General features: G+C 45.3%; 1 protein-coding gene across 28 annotated transcripts in view; it reads left to right on the top strand.

Annotated features, from left to right (window-relative positions):
• Positions 1–8,647: 8,647 nt before the first annotated feature.
• ADGRL3 (adhesion G protein-coupled receptor L3) overlaps positions 8,648–18,928 on the top strand; it is an 802,265-nt gene continuing 791,984 nt past the window's right edge. For 8 of the 28 annotated variants that reach the window (XM_054030130.1, XM_054030140.1, XM_054030135.1 and 5 more), the window contains exon 1: positions 8,680–9,039. The gene's annotated coding sequence lies outside the window, so the exon portion shown is untranslated. Of the gene's footprint in view, positions 9,040–18,928 lie in introns of all 28 variants that reach the window. The other 20 variants (XM_054030138.1, XM_054030134.1, XM_054030137.1 and 17 more) reach the window with 9 other exon arrangements.

Genomic DNA, 18,928 nt, shown 5'->3' with positions numbered 1-18,928 from the left:
ATGAGTTTATGGAGGGAATGGTTTAATGATAAAACATAGTAGCCAAAGAAAACCAAGCAATGATACATGAACAGCATAATGGCCAACAAGGGTCAGGCTAGAGACTCTTGCCTATATGCTCGGGGTATTACTGATCGCCATATTTGGGGTCGGGAAGGAATTTTCCTCCAGGGTAGATTGGCTGAGTCTCTGGAGGTTTTTCGCCTTCCTCCGCAGCATGGGGCAGGGATCACTAGCAGGAGGGTCTCAGCCGATTGAAGTCACTAAAACACAGGATTGGGGACTTCAACGGTAGAGTCCAGGGAAGGGTCTTGCGGCCTGCAGCATGCAGGGGGTCAGACCAGATGATCATAATGGTCCCTTCTGACCTTAAATGTCTATGAGTCTACTTGAGATTCCCCGCTTTATGCAACCAAAGATTGCACTCACCCTTTTGGCCACTGTGTTGCACCATGTTCAATTGATTATCCTCTTACTTAAAGATAAGCATGTGCTTAAGTGCTTTGCTGAATCAGGGCCAAAAACAAGAGTAGGAGAAAGAAACAAAGATGATGCCAAAGCTGAAATCATTAACGGACTTTGGATCAGTCTCCCAAACTCAAAAAGAGTCTTTTAATGTGCTTTGCATCAGGCCCTGGTGTAATGAAGCTGATATGGAGATATGTGATATGAAATGAAAGCCATGTTGTAGGTCTGGGTCAAGTTGTGTGGGATCTGGAAGGAAATGTATGCTACATATTTCTAAAATCATTGATAGTATTGACATGTTATAGGTGTTAAATTTAAAAAAAGAAAAATAGAGGCAAGGCGTTCTGAACAATGATGAAGTAACGAAAACTTTGTGAAAGATAGCTATTCATAAAGAGTAGGGGAGGCAATACTTAGCAAATGTGAACCTATACCAATCAGCTGATCCAGGTGACGTGTATCACAATGTTAGGGACATTGGTAGCTGAACCTTACAGCAACAAATATTTCTGAAACATTACAACAATATCAGGAGGTACTAGAGAATGGCAGAAAGCAAATGTGGTACCAATCTTCAGAAAAGAAAAACACATTAATCTTGGCAGTTACAGTCTGCTAAATCTAATTTTAATCCATAGTAAATTAATGGAACAATTATTAAAGATCTGTGTTTGTACAGGCACTCAGATGCCATGGTGAGGTGTGTCACAGTTAGACAGACAGGGAGCCAATGGTGCCAGACAAGCTTGATTGCTTTGTTTGACAGAATTACAAAATTAGTGGATGAAGGAAACTTGACACGCTTACTAGATCTGGATTTTAGTAAAGCATGTGATAGCCTTTTATGGAATGAAACCTGACTCTAACAATTAACTCAGATTGGCTTGGATATAAAAACTGTCACATGGATCAGGGACTGGTTGCTATCCATGTGGCAGCATTCATACCTAAGGATATCTACTTGTGGGGTACTGCAGTGATGTGTATCTTATTTAAGATCTTCATTAATGATCTTGAAGGAATGTGTAAAAGGAATGTTAATTACATTTGCAGAGGATACTAAAATGGGCGGGTGTTGCAAACACTCACGTGGAAAGAAATAACACAAAAAACCCCTAGAGAAATTAGAATTAAGAGCAGAAAAAAGCAAAATCATATTCAAATAAATCATTTGGGGAACATAATCTGAAGCACTGATTTGCTGATTTGGGAGAGAGAATTCTGGCAAGCAATAATGCTGAAAAAGCACTTGGACTGACATGCCGAGATAGTTTGTTCAGTAAAGTACTGAATTTTTAATCTGAAGGCCCAGGATTCAAGCACCTGTGTAGACAAAAACATACGGATGCTAGGACAATGAGTGTAGTAAAAGAATCTGAATAGTCATGAAATTATAGAACTGTTTTGATGCCAGGCCATTTTTAAAACTTGTCAGTGCGACTTGGGAGTATCACATCATTTAGCACCAAAGACCAATATCTCTTTATATGTATTTGTGGATAATCTAAGCATTATACCCAGATGCACAGACACTCTTTTCTTAACCTGTGTATTACATAATTTTAACATTTGTTTTAATCACATGTCGAGGTGTTACTTAATATTGCATAGCAGAGTTTTATTTGAAAAGGAAACTCTCAGGATAGATCTTGTATAACTCTTAAAATCTAGTTTTGTTTCCCTACTGAAATTTGTCTTATTCTTTGGCTCAAATACTTCTGTTTTGCTCTTGTGGGTGCTAGAATATAGGCCCTGATCATATTACCAAGAAAGCAAAGCATTAACTTGTTCTTTTCTGTGCATTCGCTCCTCTTTCCTGCTCATAGCACACTAATAATTACTTGAGGACCCTGATTTATCAAAGTAGTCTAACTGGGGTGAACCGTAAGTACAGGAAAACATCTGTACTCAGGATAATACTTAAGCATGTGTTTAACTTTAAGCGGAAGCTTAAGTGCTGTCCTGAGTAGCAATGGAGTTAAGCATATGCTTAAGTGCTTTCCTGAATAAGGGACCAAGTTAGGCAAACAGGATTTATCCCATTGTCCCATAAACAATATTGGGAGTACAAGGACTGTGCAGATGTGTCTGGTGACTGGGATATAATTTGGTATACTGTTCATTGTTATATTCATGGCATACACAAAGAAGTTAGATAGAAACATAAAATGCTCTCTCTGGAAGAGCAATTTCTTAGAATTCAGAGCAAGAACACACAAGAACCAAAAAACAGAGAGAAAACAGGCTGCTCCCTAAAACACAAGCACAACTCACCCCACCTTACTCTAAGCTGCTGGCTACAGACTGACTCCTGTCGCTCCCATGCTTCTCTACAGAGCCCCCTGGCCTGCAAGCAGGACCAGGAAGCCCCACTCTTAAAGTGGTAGCTTGCAATCCTAACACAGTCCTCACTACACCACACTCATATATGAACACGTACCGTGGGTGCTATGTACCTTATATTCATGATTAGAGGGGAGTCTGCTGACTAAGGGATGCTTACCCTGCAGTTCATTAAGTCACTGGGGATCTTGGGTAAGGAAAGACTGCAAAGACGTAGCCCGGGGTGCTTTGTAGAATCAAGTTTACTACTTTTTAAAAACACCACAGAAGCACTTGCTTTCTATACATGTGAAAAGTTTGCCTCTCTATATTTCTTTTCTTACAGAAAACATTTCAATTTTACATCATTCGCACAAAACAAACAAAAAAATCAAGAAAAATATTAATAATTTCAGCAAGCACTTTCCAGCCCAGAGGCCCTTTACAAACATCTAAAATATAATAAAGTATAAACTAACAATAACAAGATTATACTATCTATTATTACTTACAGCTGCATAGTTATAATTACCAGAAGGGTGGAGGCACACAGCCCCCCACCTTAAGCTTTCAACCTGGAGAGGAGACAGCTGTGGTTTTGTCCTTCTCCCCGTGGGCGCCGGAGTTGTATAATTTTTGGTGGTGTCTAGAACGGATCCAAGAAGAGCCGTCCTGTCCATAGGACAGACCAGGGCAACTGCCCCAGGCCCCGCGCTTCAGGGGGACGTGGGGTCCAGGACGGCCTTGGGGGCTAGTGGGGGGCCTGGCACTGGCAGCAGTGAGTGACCCCCCAGCTCCCAGTGTCGCTCGGGGGAGGGGGCGGAAGCTGGAAAGAAGTGGGGCGGGTGCTTGGCAAAGGGGTGGAATGGGGGCGGGGAGGGGCAGAGCAGGGGCGGGAAGAGGCAGAGCGGGGTGGGCTGGGTCTCTCGTTGCTACCGGCGCCAGGCCCCTCGCTAACCCCCCATGCCGCCCTGGACCCCACATCCCCCTGAAACGCGGGGCCCGGGGCGGTTGCCTCAGTCTGTCCTAAGGACAGGATGAATCTGAAAATATCAGCCCAAACATTGGTGGAGCCAGGCCCACATTCCTGAATATTGGTGGTGCACGGGCACCAAGGGCCCATATAACTCGCCATCTATGCTTCTCCCAACTCGAATCTAGCTAACCCACACACCCTTCTCACCTGCACTGCCAGTCTGCTTCCTCTCCTGCAAGAACTGCAGGGGGAACTCCTGGAAGGCAGATATTGGAGGGGACAGAAGGCAGACCTAGGAGGATGGGGTGGATTGGAGGTGGGGAAGCAGGAAGTGTGGGAGTGGAAGAGGGACATAGATTGGGAGGATGAAAGTTCAGTAGGGGCGTGGGGAGTAAGAGACTAGGGGGAAGGCATGGAAAATGGGGCTAGGCAGGGACTGAAAGGGATGTAGGTGGGCACTGGGGGAGAAGTTAGATACAAGGTTGGAAGCTGATGGGAAGCACAGGCAAGGAGCCCATGAGATAAGGTAGAGAGGTGGGGAACTCGGGAGAAGATGGGGATTTGGTGGAAAGCTGTGGGGAGGCAGCTGAAGTGGAAAGAGGAGAGCAGTCAGGAAGAAGAAGCAATGGAGAGACAGAAAGCTGGAGGAGGTAGGAGGTGTTACTGGAGGCTTTTTAATACGAGTATAGCTGTAGATAGGTGAGTTATGCAAATAGTTAACAGAAAGTGCATCATTTACTGGCGTACAAAGATATGTTACATTGTTTATGAATTTGTCATATCAGTGAAGTTAGTGTTGTTGCACACTGCAAATACCTCATTTTGCAAAGCTCTTAAAATGGTGTGAGCCGCTGGAATGGTTTGAAAGTGACTTGTTGCTGGGTGTCCTGACGCCATCCAGCATCTTTACAGTGTTGCTAATCCCCCAAATTCAAAACCCGGTAGTCAGACCCCCAAAAGTCATGAGATTGGCCCCCAAGGCAGGAGGTTTGTTTAAAAAGCCCAAACAATTATATTGTGTTTTTTGGTCCGTCTTGATTTTTGAACTCCCCTTGTCCACCATGTGTGTGCATGTATGACTTAGTGTTCCCAGTGTTCTCAAATGCATAGCATGGTGCTGGCTATCTGGTGGTGTGGCATTCCCAGTGTTTCCCCAAAATCTAATTAGTTGTGTTCCCCCCTCATCCCTACATCTACCCACCCCCTAGCCCATCAAGTAAATATGCAGCTCCCCAACCCTCAGTGCTGCCACCATATCAGTACTGCCCTCCACCTCTGCTCCTCCAGCAGCTGCAGAAGTTCTTCATCCTCCTCTCCCTACCAGTCCTGGCATTGCAGGAACATAAGAACAGCCATACTGGGTCAGACCAAAGGTCCATCTAGCCTAGTATCCTGTCTACCGACAGTGGCCAATGTCAGGTGCCCCAGAGGGAATGAACAGAACAGGTAATCATCAAGTGATCCATCCTCTGTTGCCCATTTCCAGCTTCTGGCAGTTAGAGGTTTAGGGACACCCAGAGAATGGGGTTGCATCCCTGACCATCTTTGGATAATAGCCATCCATGGACCTATCCTCCGTGAACATATCTAGTTCTTTTCTGAACCCCATTATAGTTTTGCCCTTTACAACATCCCCTGGCAACAAGATCCACAGGTTGATTGTGTGTTGTGTGAAGTACTTCCTTTTGTTTGCCTATTAATTTCATTGGGTGGCCACTGGTTCGTTATGTGGAGGAGTAAATAACACTTCCTTATTCACTTTCTGCACACCATACATGATTTTATAGATCTCTATCTATCTTGGTCATCTCTTTTCCAAGCTGAAAAGTCCTCGTCTTTTTACTCTTTCCTCCTAAGAAAGCGATTCCATACCCCTAATCATTTTGTTGCCCTTCTCTGTAGAGGGTGACCATATGTTCCGTTTTGGCCAGGATAGTCTCTTTTTAAAGCTCTGTCCTGGCTGTCCCAACTTGATAGTCCTTGATCAGTTGGCAAGAGGAAATGGGACAAATACTCACTTTTGTCAAAAAGTGGGGTGTAGAGGAACATGTAGGGGGAGCGAGTGGCGATGCCAGCCCCACGGAGAGGAGGAGGCAGGGCTTGGGTGGGGGACAAGCAGGGCTCTAGCGAGCAGCAATGCCAGCTCCAGCCTCCCATGGTGGGGGAGGGAGGGAGGGCTAGCCCAACAGTGTCCAGAATGACATGCAGTATTCAAGGTGCGGACGAACCATGGATTTATATAGTGGCATTATGATGTTTTGTGACTTCTCATTTATCCTTTTCCTAATGGTTCGTAATATTCTGTTTGCTTTTCTGACTGCTGCTGCATATTGAGTGGATGTCAGAGAACTATTGACAATGACTCCAAGATCTCCTTCTTGAGTGGTAACAGCTAATTCAGGCCCCATCATTTTGTATGTATCGCTGGGATTATGTTTTCCAATATGCATTACATTGCATTTATCAACATTGAATTTCACCTGCCATTTTGTTGCCCAGTCACCCAGTTTTGTGAGATCCTTTTGTAGCTCTTCACAGTAAGTAATTTTGTATGGAGAGGAGAGAGGAGAGGAGCAGAGACCTGACTAACTCATTGTATGACCTGCTGGGCTCTTTCTGCTCCCTCTCCCTGTTTCCCCTCAGTAGCCAGAGTTTTTTGGGATAGGGGATGGGGGGAGAGCTTTGCCTGCCTCCTGCAGCCACCCTGATTGGCTGCTCTTCCCTTAGGAGGCAGGGCAATGGGGAAGGCAGCCAATTAAATGGGTGTTTCCTCTTGAGCATGGCTGAACATCCCACCTGAGTGGGAGGTTCTCAGACTGGTTCCCTCAGGGGCTAAGATCTAGTTACTTGCCAGAATTGGCAGCATCAGTATAATCATCCTCCGGTCAGAAGAGCTGGAAGGGGAAGTCCAAGGAGAGGCAGGGCAGGGAGGGAAGAGGAGAATATGTAGGCTGAGGTGGGGGAGGGAATGAGAGTGCAGTAGGGTCTCAGAGAGGGAAGAGGATGAAATTTGAGAGCCCTTGTGTGCAGAGGGAGAGGAAGCTAAGGGAAGCTGAGAGGTTGAATGGAGGGGTAAGAGAGGCAAATAGAGCTGTGGTCAGAGTAGCAGGAGAGAAGTGGGGAGGACTAGGAGGTTTTGGATGGTAGGACCAATGGAGACAGGAGAAAGTAAGAGAAAGGTATGGAAAGCTTTAGGGACAAGGTGGAGAGCATGGGCATCAGCTTCGGATGGCAGCTGAGGAAACCTGGAGGTGCATGGTGTTGTAGGAGCAGCAGTGATCTGTATGCTCTGTATAACCTGTATGTTCAAAAGGTCTGTTACACCTTCACCCCCTTTTTGTCTCCTCTCCCTCTTTGAATACCTGTGAAGTGGCTTTCCCCCTCCCTCCTGGAATTAGGGTGACCAGATGTCCCAATTTTATAGGGACAGTCCCGATTTTGGGGTCTTTTTCTTATATAGGTTCCTATTACTCCCCACCCCCGTCCCGATTTTTCACACTTGCTGTCTGGTCATCCTAGGGTGATCAGAAGAGCTCCCAGGTAGACAAGGTATGGACACTGCCTGAGGTGGAGTGTGACCAACCAGTCATCTCTAGTCGCAGGCCATGAGGAGCAGGTCCGTAAAAGGGGAAGGGGCCATGTGCTCAGGAGTGCACTCATAAGCTTGTACCTCCCGTGGAGGCCCTTCGCCCGGACCTCCTGGCCAGTGGTTCGCCGCGTTGCAGTCCATTGTGCCTCGGGAAGACTTACCCTCATCACACCATCCATTGCTGCGCTGCAGGACATTTACCTTGAAGGATCCTGACATCTCCAGTACCGTGCCTGTCCTGGGAGCATCAGTATGCAAATATGAGTGTGATAGCTTAGATATCAATATAATAAACGTGCTGCTTTCTGCCAAACTCTGGTGGGTCATTAGTCCACCCTACGCTTACTAGCTGACCCAATTTCGGGTAACACATGGGTGTGCTGCTCCTGGAGCATGGCCAAAAGGGCAGTGCTGAAGTGCAGGAGTGCTGGGGTGACCATGGGGGCATTGTGCTATCATGCAGGATAGGGAGGGGGGCTTTCCCTTCCCCTCACTTTAATAATAATGAATATTTGTGTATTTTTTGCATTAGAGATCCCCCTGAGAACAGGGTCCAGTTGTACTCCACGCTGTACATACACACGGTAATAGACAGCCCCTTCCTCAAAGGCCCTACAACTTCACCTGCTGGGGGGGGGGGGGGCACAGGCAAGCGTCTCCCCGTGTCCGTGCCTCAGTTTCCCCTGCCCCCCTTTGTGTGCTAAGCTGGTAGGCTCTGTGCGGGCAGGGCCTGGCTCCGGCTGTGGGCATGTACAGCTCCTAGCACCGCGGGGCTGCAGTGGGCGCTAGCGTGCTGCACGCCGTGTCCTCAGACCCTAAGCCCGGAGTCAGGGCGCCCCGGGCGAGGGTTCGCCGCCCCCGGAGCCCTAGCTCCGAAGGCGCAGGGGTGGGGGGGGCGCCCCCAGCCTCCCCCCTCAGTGCGCGTGCCGCGCGGTAGGTGGAGCCCGCGTCCGCGCAGCCAGCACAGGGCTCCGGAGCCGGGTTTTGCGTGCGGCCGCCGGCTGGCTCTCGGCTCCGCCGCCCTCCCGCATCCCCAGCCCGGCTCGCTCGCTCGCTCGCTCCGGGGCTGCAGGCGGCGGCTGGTTGCCCGGCTCCCCGGCGATGAGGAGGAGGCGGCTCCCGCCCGCCCGCAGCTGCCCGGCTCGCTAAGGAGGGGGGGGCTCTGCCGGGAGGGGAAGGGGCGGCGGCGGCGGCGGGGGGGCCCGAGGAGCAGCAGCCCCGTTGGCCCCGGCAGCCCCCTGCAGAGCAAGGCGGCCGCGCGGCGGGGAAGGCGGCTCTGAGCCCAGCTGGTGCCGGCGGAGGAGGTGGAGAAGGCAGGAGCAGGGGGGGGGAGGGGGGATGGTTTTTTCTCCCGGTCTCTCTTCCGCGGCGTCTTTGCTCCGCGAGCAGCGGCAGCCCGGGCAATGACTCTGCCGCAGCCGAGCCGCTCTGCTCCGGGGGGTGCGCGGGGCCGCCGGCCGCTGCCCTGAGCGCGCTCCGAAGTTGGGAGGCGAGGGCGCCGCCGGGCTCGCCCCGCTGGCGGAGCGGCAGGACCAGGAGGCAAAGGAGCGACTTGGGGTGCTTGCCCCCCCCTCCCACCTCTTCCCGGGGCTGTGCCGCCCCGCGCCCATGGCTGGCTCCGGGAGGCAGCGCGCCGCCGCCGCAGGTTGCTGATGGGGACGGAGCGCTCCGGACCGGACTGAAGGTAACTGCTCCTAAGGGCCCCCCCCCCCGCCATCGCCTCCCCCGCCCCCTGCGTTGCGCGGAGTCCCGCCGCCCCCGGGGCACCGAGCGGGGCTGTTTCCCCAGGATAGTTTCCTGCGGGAGCCGCGAGCGCGTGTTGTCCTGGAAATAGCGCTGTGCGCATCGCGGGCGGCGGTGCCGTGCCGTGCCGCGGGCAGTGCCTGGTGCCCGGCCGGCGGGGAGCGGTGCAGGTGATGGCTCTGGGCTGCAGGGAGGGGTGGCTCAGCTTGGGGAGGGGGGATAAAGGAGACCCGATGGGGTTTTATTTTATTTTTCCTTCTCTTCCCCCCCCCCCCACCCTTTTCTGGCTTCCCTAGGCAAGGCACCGCGTCTGGCTGCTGGGTTTGTGGGTGTTCTGCGAAATGCCGGCTGTGCAAACCCTTCCGTGGCTGGCTACCAGGGAGGGATGCCTGGAAGGGTGGCCCCAATAAACCACCACTTTCCCGGGCGGCGTGCGAGGAGGGGGCGCGAGCGGGGATATTCGGGCTGAGCTGGGGAGTGTGGGGGGAAAGAGGTTTTCATCCTACCTTCCCCAGCCTCTCCGGGCACCTCCTCGCCCGGCAAGCGGGGAGAGACACGGCTGAGGTAGACCACAAAGGATTTTAAGAGCCATCAAAGCTTGTCCCCCTCCCCCTTGGAGATCTGGATTTTGAAGCAGCCCCTTTGCCTGCTACAGGAGTAGGGCTGGCGTACAGCAGAGCGAGGGATGTGAGCAAGAGGGGCCGGCACAGAAGGGTGGAGGATGAAAATTACATCCCTTTCTTGAGCGCTCGCTTTATTTTCCCATTTCATTATTTATTTGCCTTTCCCTTGCAATCATCCTGTGACTGTTTAACTTGGAAATCTGGTTGCATGGCTGCTGATTGGTACAGGCGGTGAGCCCGGTTGAGGAACCCGTCCCCATATTCTAGTCTAACAAAGCTCGGCGCATTTAGTGCTCGTGAAGATGTTAGGTGCAGCGCCCCAAAATCTGCACTGTGTCCCTGGGATTTTGTCTTCGAGGGCTGGATCTCGTTAACAGACTTAAGTACAATGTCGCCAATGGCAACAATATATTCCAGGATCAGTTGTTTTGTTCATCCCCCACCCTCCCCATAGATGCACAGATGTTTATATTTTTGCGAGAGAGATTGGGAGCTAGGTATAAAAGGAACCTCTCGAGTAGGCTTCGCATGTGATTTTTCTCTGCGGTTGTTAAAACAATTTGTAAACAGCCGAAGAAATGAATTGCTGTGTATCGCTGCAACAATCGTAGTTACAGCCAAAACAACTGATGTCTGTTGTATTTACTTTCCCATTCACATTACTCGTTAGGAAGTATTAGAATTCTTGCACTCCCGGTTTGGATTCCATGCAGCCAGCTGCTTAGGAAATGTGGAGATGGCTAGAGCCGGGGAAAGGGGGAAAATGCCTTCTGTGTCTTGCTATAAGGCAGATAGGCAGCCTGCTAGTTATAATTGCTTTCTGTATTGTTGCACTGATTATTCCAAAGCATTAGATCAAGATTTTCAAAACCAAGCCAAGAAAAAAAAAATCATTCTTCAATGAAGTCTTTTGAAGGCTTCTCCATTATCATTTTTAAAAGCTATCTAGTAAGAGAGCGTAGCCAATACTAGCTGTTCGATATTGAGAAATAGTGGGGGTTTTGTGGAGCCAATATATCATAATTTCCAGGGTTTTGGGGTACAAAAATGCTTCCACTGTGTATTCATTTTGGAAAAATTCTTCTATAGATTTATGGGCTATATAAAGTGTACAAGTTAAAGGGATTGCTGTCCAAAAAAGAGAGAAAAATCTACCCTGTCCTTATTTAACAGCAAGAAGAGAGAAAAATCCATGTATCAGTGCCAATGTTTGGTTACAAACTTAAGGTTAGTGCTCTATTATGACTGGTTTTTCTTAAGGTAGAACAACTCACCTCAAATTTTAGTAGCCGCAATATTAATAGTGGTGATACAATCCCTTTGTTGTGATTCAAACTGCTGCTGTTTTGGTGTTTGTTATAAGCCTGGTTTCCTTATTTAGCGTAGAGCACTAAAGGTAACTGTATTGTCTCCTGTTACTACACCAAACCAAAACAACAACAGAGTGAACACAGATGGAAAGCCTTTGCATATCCATTTCCAAATGTTCTGAGGTTCTTAAAAGGAAAATATTGAATTTTGACTCACCCTTCACTCAGATTAATTAATATGTAGTTTATCTTTTGGAATGCATGGGGTGAAAGGAAACATTTAATATTAGTATAAAGCGTGTTTAATGGCAATGCAGGTTAGCCAAAGAAAAACAGTGAACTGTAATTTTTGAATATATATAAGCAATTTAATACTGTTTAGCAAGCGTAAGGTTACCAAGTCTCCCTTCAGCTATTTTGCTCCACAAGACAGGAGTTGGTTGTTGAGGGAACATGGAATGATTTGTTTCTCAATCTAGAAAATTCAACCTAAGTGTTTCCAAGGCTGTACATTTGAAGATTTGGTATCATCAATGTCCTTTGTTTCCTAGCAGCATGTGTTCCATAGTATTCATACATTCCACAGGTTGTGATGTCATCAGAGTTGTGTCCATCTCTATTGTAGGGTTTAGCCGAAGGTGATGTGGTAGGAGTGCTTGAGTTTTATTTCCCAGCTGCTCTTGTTAATTAAAGAATACAGCACACACCCTGTTGCTTCCCTGAGATACAGTTGGTTGTATTGTCTGCAGATGATAAAAGAAGTGATTGCTTCGTTACGTACATGTAAAATGTGAGCAGAGTTTAGGTGAAGATGTAAGACCTCCCATTGAATCTACTGACTGGACAGTGGTACATTTTCAAGTGTTACAACATAGTAAATTACAAAGCTCCTCAAGGTATTTCACAGCCTTGTGAGAGAAACCAGATCATTCTTTCCTTGAACATAAATTGGAAGATCTTTAAAAATACTTGTGCTAGATGAAGCCTGTTATATTGAATGGGGTTTTTGGGTGTGTGTGCTTTTTTCAATGTTCTTTTTGGTGAGTTTATAAACGTGTGGCATGGACCTCGTTAGCCAACACTGTTGTTTTATTAGACATAATTTCTGGTGATCTGAGAAGATTAAAGAACATTAAAATAGATTCGTTTCCATTATTTTCTAATTCATTTAGGATTTATGGGAGTGGATAACCTACAAAACAATTAAGAATTAAGGATGGGCAAACTATATTAGTATTTGATATTTGTATAGCGTGTCTGACTTGTACACTTGGTCAGTGTGTCCAACCAAGAATATTTTCCCTGCCCTGAGGATTTTTCATGTTGGAAGCATGAATAAGTACAGTGACAATAAAAACAAGTATGAGATATAGAGAAGAGTGTGGTCATTGGAACAGGAATGGGGACATTAGAACTGGGGACATTTCAGGAACTTTTGATCTAAGTGCATGTGGGGAGAGAGGAGGACTGGTGTGCATTTACTAGAGGATTATTTTACACATACCTGAAACAAGGTGCAAAGACAGGTGAAGGAGGTGGGATTGAGAGAGCAGGAAGGGGTTATAGGAAGAGATAGGGTGTGTAGACTAGCGTGGAGTTTTGGCCAGAAATGTTACCTGGACTACAATCTGTTCATTTAAGTTTCACGTGAGTGCTGGCTCTGTATTTCTCTTGGAAAAAATTAAGTTGCACAGTAGATGTGAGAGGTTCTATGCTAGGATCTCAGGTGATTCTGGCTAGAAAAATCCTCCTCTTGGTATGCCCCTATCTAGAGAAAATCCAGAAATAATACTAAAAATGTTGATCTCGGAGATGCTTAGGTCATGCTGAGTGCAGGGTCTCATAATCTTAGTAGATTATTGGGGAGAGTTCTGGGGCTGTTGGATAGCATAGAGGTGCACAGAGACTTGCCACTCTTTTGCTGCTATCATTGGTTGGGCTGCTTGTTGTAGTGGGATTAAGAGGCACTTACTACATGTGTAAGAACTCAAATGACCTCACTCCAGTTCCTTGAACTTCTAGCTGTTCTCTGCTGCTGTCTTTTTCCTCCTACAGCTGTCCAGTTGATACAGCAAGAATACTGAAAATGCATCGTATCTAGATCTAAAAATGGAAATATTTATAGTGTGAAGAACCACGTTCTGGCTTTGTTTGTAGCCATTTACTCTCCTATGGGCTATGTATAGAAGACTGGGGCATTCTTTGTCATTCTTAAGTATGGCCCTGCCAGCCTCTGGTAGAAAGTTTTCACAACTGCTGTTTGGCAAGCGTTTCAAGTTACAGCTCCTAACTCCTTATGTAGACACCTATGCAAGTTTTCTAATTTTCACAGGCGCCGAGCATCCAGCAGTAACCATTGATTTTTTGAAGACTCGCAGAGCTTCTGTGTGCTCAGTACATCTGAAAATCAGGCCACCTACGTTAGGTGCCTAAACAGAGCTGTAGGAGCCTGACCATAGGCACCCACTTTTAAAGTCTTGGCTATTTATCTAGAGAGAAACTGACTTGTACTCAAATCTTTGATGTGATTCCTTACATCCTAAAATTGGATTCCATTGTCCATACTGTAGCTCTGAGTTAGCTGTAGTTGGAGCAATGCACAAGATACTTAGTTTAAAACACTTGTCATTTGTCATATTCCTGTATGCCGGCCATGGTGCTTTAAAGTTGGCTTGTGCGGGGACCAACTCGATCTTAAGTTTGGTTGTCCCCAATTAATTCCTCATTAACGTCAGCAAGAAGCAATTTCATTCCAGACTACACTTTGTGTAGAGTGCGTATGTAGATGTGTTCTTGCTCCCCCTAAAGTCACCAGTGGCAAAACTTCCGTTGAATTTAATGGGAGAAGGTTGGAGCCTGGAATTAAGTATCTATGTCAATATAGGGCCAACTGGCAGAGGTGAGGCAGAAAAGAAATGTGATAAATTGATGGGCCCATTGCGCAAATTATGAGTTCCTCCATTTAGTGGTGTATATGAGGAAGTTGAAGCCTGAAGCCAGCTTCCAATTTCAGCTGCAGAACGGATGGTCATTCAGTGCACCAAAGGTTTGCTTATGGTAGGGTAGAAGCTTGCCTGGCAACCAATAACAAGTTAAATTTCTCTTTTCTGGACTACTTTTGTGGTTGTACAACAACTCTGTCCAATGGGATTTATCCTAACTGATTGAAACCACCATTCATTTCCTCTAGGAGAGACTGGGATAACTTGGTGTACATAGACTAAAACAAAACACGTTTTGAAATGTCTTTGTTGCGGATCATGGTATGGTACAAATTAATACCATACAATATTGCAATTCTGCCACCAGTTAATCAGAATTTCATTGCCACGTTTTTTCATTTATACTTCAAACAATTTGCATACCCTTCCAAGGGAATACTATTGAGTTCAGCAAGAGTTGGATTGGACCTTAGGGGTTGGAAGGCGGGTGCATGTGTAAAATATATATGTATGCGCGTGAGTATATATTTGAACATATAAGCCAACAGATCATTTTGTTGAAAACTTGAGCTGTTGGAAAATATTGTGACTTCTACCACATCATCTGTAGTTAAACACTTCAGTACAGAAGTGCACAACATCTGACAGCATAGTCTGTAGAATATATTGTGTGCAATTGAAACAAATTCAGCTAGGAAACCTAACACAGATCAAGTCTTCGGTTTCTGGTTTTTTGGAACCACTTAGAATGAACAGTCAAGATGGAGAAAAGAATATCTATTGATCAGAGTTGAAAAGGACTGACACTCAAAGGAGACCTAGCTACAGTATTGTTTCAAATGTATTTCTATGTATTTTCAGCATCACTGTTCTAGCAGTTGATATAATATTTCAGTCTTAATGAACCAGTGTAAATAATTGAGAACTTGAAGTCTGCTCTGTGTATTTTTAAAACTATAGTGGGAACATATAAATGAAAATCAACATAGGTTGCATTTCATGGGTCATGAAAGGAATCTGGCTCGAAGGAGAGTAAAGTTGTATTTAGAAGCTGTCACAGTCTGATATTAAATTACACATATAATTTAAATGCCTAATTGTCATTAAGTTTATATAGCATCTGTTAAAATTGACGTTGTTATGCTATTTCTTATGAAATGATACCTTTTATTTGGTAAATAGTACAGTTAACATTTCAGTGATTAAACCGGAGGAATTCTAGTAATTATAAACTGAATACTTCAAATCTAACTCCCATTGCAGTCAATGGCAAAACTTTGACTTCAGTGGATACAAGTTTGGGCCCTTGGTTGAATTTTTCTCACTACATTTGCTTTAAGCCGATTAAGTCAGATCCTCAACTGGTATAAATTGGCATATGCTGATTACACCATCTGAGAATCTGACCCACTGTATCTGAACTCAGGGGAGGGATAGTTCAGTGATTTGAGCAGTGGCCTGCTAAACCTAGGGTTGTGAGTTCAATCCTTGAGGGGGTCATTTAGGGTTCTGGGGCAAAAATTGGGAGTTGGTCCTGCTTTGAGCAGGGGGTTGGACTAGATGACCTCCTGAGGTCCCTTCCAACCCTGTTTTTCTATGAATCTACAGCTATGGGAATTGAATGTTTCTGAAACTTAAGTCAAACATCAAGACTAAAGGGCCTGATTCTACAAAAGAAGCTCGATGATTGTGATTTTATGACCATGTGGAGTCGCACTGAAGTCACTGGGGCAGTGTATGGGCATAAGGGTCTTTGAAGGATTACTGACTTAAAGTGTGTGCATATAAGTGGCTCTTTTATAATTAGGTCCCTCATAAATGACTTATTTGTTTCGGTCTTCACCAAGAAGTCTGAAGGAATGCCTAACATAGTGAATGCTAATGGGAAGGGGGTAGGTTTAGCAGATAAAATAAAAAAAGAACAAGTTAAAAATCACTTAGAAAAGTTAGATGCCTGCAAGTCACCAGGGCCTGATGAAATGCATCCCAGAATACTCAAGGAGCTAATAGAGGAGGTATCTGAGCCTCTAGCTATTATCTTTGGAAAATCATGGGAGACGAGAGAGATTCCAGAAGACTGGAAAAGGGCAAATATAGTGCCCATCTATAAAAAGGGAAATAAAAACAACCCAGGAAACTACAGACCAGTTAGTTTAACTTCTGTGCCAGGGAAGATAATGGAGCAAGTAATTAAGGAAATCATCTGCAAACACTTGGAAGGTGGTAAGGTGATAGGGAACAGCCAGCATGGATTTGTAAAGAACAAATCATGTCAAACCAATCTGATAGCTTTCTTTGATAGGATAACAAGTCTTGTGGATAAGGGAGAAGCTGTGGATGTGGTATAGCTAGACTTTAGTAAGGCATTTGATACGGTTTCGCATGATATTCTTATCGATAAACTAGGCAAATACAATTTAGATGGGGCTACTATAAGGTGGGTGCATAACTGGCTGGATAACCGTACTCAGAGAGTTGTTATTAATGGTTCCCAATCCTGCTGGAAAGGCATAACGAGTGGGGTTCCACAGGGGTCTGTTTTGGGACCGGCTCTGTTCAATATCTTCATTAATGACTTAGATATTGGCATAGAAAGTACGCTTATTAAGTTTGCGGATGATACCAAACTGGGAGGGATTGCAACTGCTTTGGAGGACAGGGTCATAATTCAAAATGATCTGGACAAATTGGAGAAATGGTCTGAGGTAAACAGGATGAAGTTTAACAAAGGCAAATGCAAAGTGCTCCACTTAAGAAGGAAAAATCAGTTTCACACATACAGAATGGGAAAAGACTGTCTAGGAAGGAGTACGGCAGAAAGGGATCTAGGAGTTATAGTGGACCACAAGCTAAATATGAGTCAACAGTGTGATGCTGTTGCAAAAAAAGCAAACATGATTCTGGGATGTATTAACAGGTGTGTTGTGAGCAAGACAGGATAAGTCATTCTTCCGCTCTACTCTGCTCTGGTTAGGCCTCAGCTGGAGTATTGTGTCCAGTTCTGGGCACCACATTTTAAGAAAGATGTGGAGAAATTGGAAAGGGTCCAGAGAAGAGCAACAAGAATGATTAAAGGTCTTGAGAACATGACCTATGAAGGAAGGCTGAAATAATTGGGTTTGTTTAGTTTGGAAAAGAGAAGACTGAGAGGGGACATGATAGCAGTTTTCAGGTATCTAAAAGGGTGTCATAAGGAGGAGGGAGAAAACTTGTTCACCTTAGCCTCTAAGGATAGAACAAGAAGCAATGGGTTTAAACTGCAGCAAGGGAGGTTTATGTTGGACATTAGGAAAAAGTTCCTAACTGTCAGTGTGGTTAAACACTGGAATAAATTGCCTAGGGAGGTTGTGGAATCTCCATCTCTGGAGATATTTAAGAGTAGGTTAGATAAATGTCTATCAGGGATGGTCTAGACAGTATTTGGTCCTGCCATGAGGGCAGGGGACTGGACTCGATGATCTCTCGAGGTCCCTTCCAGTCCTAGAATCTGTGAATCTATAAGGAGTTGAAATGTTTGATTCCAGTGTCCCAAAAGCTGATTTCTCCTGTTCTGAAGACTGACCTAATGGAGGTGAAGCTCTGAGCAATTTGTAAATCTCCTGTGAACTACTTACGTTTTTAATAATCATATATACATACACACATTATATAGTATCTTTTAAAAAGATGTCAGTCTTCTCCCTAACGACCCTTTCACCCATCCCCCGACTTACCAGCCAAGTAGCTAGTTATAGATGTAAATCTACTGTTTGAACTTTTGAAGGGGACCCGCTGCTCAAAATTAGAGGGATAGGAACGTTTAGCAAATCCAGTGATTTCTGTTAGACATGAGGTAACATTATTTTTCATTCTAACTATTGAAAGTGGAAACAAAATGCTGTTTGTTGAGAAGTTGTAACTTTCTGTTTTTTGCTTTAAAATGCTTCTAATGCTTCATGGAAATTTTTGGAATTGTGTAGAGAGAAAATGTTGTTTTGCTTTTTATTTTTTTCCTTTGTTCCTTCCCTTATGTGTTAAAGATGTAGGTATGAAGAAAAGAAAATCTTGGGTCAAAATGCTCAAACATGGCTGCCTGAAGTTAAGCAACAACATCCAAATTTAGGCAGCTAAATAAAAGTGGCCCAATTTTCCGAAGCCCTGAGGAGCCCCAGATTTCGTTGAAGTCTGTGTGGGCTCTTGTTTATGTATTCCTGCAGCCTCTTCCCACTCTGAAGGGATTGGACCCAATCCATCTTCCATTGTGGTCAATGGGAATTTTTCAGATAGCTTCAAGTGGAATGGGATTGGAACTGTAATCTCATCATGAATGTAAATTTCACAACTACTAATGGTGGCATCCCAGGATTGACTTCAACCGGGGGATACATTGCAAAGAGCCATTAATCTTACGGAAAACTTTGGGGGGAAAAAAACTATTTAAAAAATTGGACGGTGATGCATCATTTTGCCAGTACCAGGACTTTTATGTACAAGCCATGTTTTGTTTTCAAGTTTATCACCAGCTTTTTAAGCTTTGTATTAGTGGAGTTAACTGGAAATGGGCAAAAACAACAACAAAACCATGATTTGAGGGATTTCTTCAGTGGATGGCACTCATACCCCCCAAAAGTTTGCTTACAGCACTGCTGTAAAACAAGATGAGACCTTGCATTTCAGATTCCAAAGATGATTTAAATCAGAAAGGAACTACAGGAGTTCCAGAGTTACACAGGTTTAAATCTGAAATAAGCAAATCGCTCATTTTGTGCAGAAATGAATAACATTATTTTTTAAAAGCTGGGGAGAAAACATTTAAATTAAACAGCTGTATCCATATCTGTGTGGGTCTGCTTTCCCATTGGAATGAGGGAAAGGCTGTACGTTAAAGGACATTAATACATGGAGCTCTAGAGCAGTTGACCTTTTTTTAATGTACCAGATTTGTTGTGCTAGAGTATGCCACAAGAAAAGGGAAA

Source organism: Malaclemys terrapin, chromosome 5, assembly GCF_027887155.1.
Source record: "Malaclemys terrapin pileata isolate rMalTer1 chromosome 5, rMalTer1.hap1, whole genome shotgun sequence".
NCBI classification, from domain to species: Eukaryota; Metazoa; Chordata; order Testudines; family Emydidae; genus Malaclemys; species Malaclemys terrapin.
Note: the sequence above shows the minus strand (reverse complement) of the source record. Positions and strands in the feature narration are given on the sequence as shown.